Source organism: Triticum dicoccoides, chromosome 7A, assembly GCF_002162155.2.
Source record: "Triticum dicoccoides isolate Atlit2015 ecotype Zavitan chromosome 7A, WEW_v2.0, whole genome shotgun sequence".
Classification (NCBI taxonomy): Eukaryota; Viridiplantae; Streptophyta; class Magnoliopsida; order Poales; family Poaceae; genus Triticum; species Triticum dicoccoides.
The window spans coordinates 174,284,235-174,286,161 of NC_041392.1; the positions used below are offsets into that span (position 1 = coordinate 174,284,235).

Here is a 1,927-nt window from a genome sequence, read left to right on the forward strand (position 1 = left end):
TCCGCAGCAGCCCACTTGGGCGTCACAGTCAATGGGCCAGAAGTTTTGTTATAGGCCGGTACCTCACGAACTGCCCTGTCCTCCATTACGACTGCAGCAAAGGAAATTTTTTGAGATTCTAATTAGTACCACTTTGCCTGTTCATACTAAATCCTAGCAACTTATATATATTTGATGTTTTCGGAATCAACAAGCCAACAAAAGCAGCGAGGGGTTAGATATAATAAGAAAAGATGCCATGCATTACATTCGGTACCCAGGACCAGGAGGATCAAAGAGGGAAGCGAGGAGGATTTGGGCTAAGCGGTGGCACGTACTCTACGTCTATAAATCGATCCCATCCATAGCTTGACTTTCTACATCATATGTCACTTCAGTCTACCGTAAAGTTTTTGACATGCGGACAACCATGTTCCTCTGTTTCTACTATCTGTTAGTACTCCCTCCGTTCCAATATGGGGAACGGATCCTCTGACATTATGAAGAGATGTCACGAAGCTACAGTGTAATTCCTATATAATGCACATAGATTCTAGCCCATATACCAATGTATGCGCTGGCAGTAGAATTTGGACGAGAAAGCCCCCAGCTCCTCGCACGGTTTGGAGTACTACTCGGAGAGTTGGAGTACTACTTGGCCGCCGGAGAAGGAGGCGAGCAGGTTCACGTTGGCCTGGGCCAGGGGAGGTAGTTGCCGACCCGGGCGGCGGAGGCCTCCCTCGCCATCGCTGGCGTCGCCACCATCATCTCCGGTGGCGGCGCGAAGCTCCACAGCTGCCCAAAGTCGGCCCGCGCGGGCAGCGCCCAGAAGCCCGGGGCGGGGCCCATGGCCGCTGTTGCCGCCGCCTCGCCGGGTGCGGTGCCGTTGCCGTTGCCGCTGCCGTCGTCGTCGCGGACGCGCTTGCCGAGGATGAAGGGCGGCGTCGTGCGGGAGGTGGTGGTGCGGGTGGTGCGGGGAGGCGGCAAGCGGCTGCACGTGCGCGTGGGGGTGGGACACGCCGGGGCGGAGCGAGGAGGGTGAGGAGGTGGAGAAGGAGGCCGTGGTGGTGCCGGAGCCGGTGGCGGCGATGATGGAGGGCTCGGCCTGGCGGAGCAGCCACTCGATGGTCTGGCCGTCGGACTTGTGGCCGAGCTTGCGCATGAGCTGGAATACCCGCGCCGCGCAAATGATGGGCATCCGGATGCGCCGCCCCCAGCCGTCCACCTTGCTATGCCGGTCCTTGGACGACGCCTTGCGCATCGCCAGCGCGCCGCCGCCATTCGTCCCGTTCGTCGCCGCCACCGGCACCAACTGCTTGTTCTCCATTCCGTCGCCGCCACCTCTCTCTCGACCAGATTCTTTGGAAGTCGAACAACTAGAGATCGGGGTTTGAAGTTCGGATGATTCGAAGGAAAGGGAAGGGAGAGATGCGCTCGTTTCCGGAGGAAGGGATAAAGTTGGGGGTATTTTCTGCCAAAGGAGCGTTCGAGTGCTAATACGCACTACATATCGGAATTTCCTCTAAAAGCTTAGGCACACTATATATTGGAATGGAATGAAGGAAGTACTATACAATTGTAGACGAAGAACAAGGCGGCAAGTTGAGATTTACTATTGGTAAAAAAAAGTTCAGTTGAGCCATCATATAAAGGATAAAGCCACCTGCGAACAAGAGGAAGATCTATGGAAAGACCACCCACACCTATTTTCCAGTCAACTCGAATCTTGAGGGTGAGATTCATCTTAAAAAGGTGGGATTGTAACATCCCAATTTTTAATTTGGATGTTATACCTAGATCATCATATGCATATCATATTTTATTTATATTTGGTTGTGATCCTAGAAATCTTAAGCAACTCAAGGAACCTAAGGAGAGAGTTGGAGGTTTCGTCTATTTTCATATTTGAAATTTCTCAAATGTGAAAAAGGGTCATTTTGATTTTAAT

General features: G+C 52.7%; 1 pseudogene; it reads right to left on the minus strand.

Moving 5' to 3' along the window:
• Window positions 1-391: 391 nt before the first annotated feature.
• On the minus strand, window positions 392-1,389 carry LOC119328647 (annotated as a pseudogene).
• Between the last annotated feature and the right edge of the window lie 538 nt (window positions 1,390-1,927).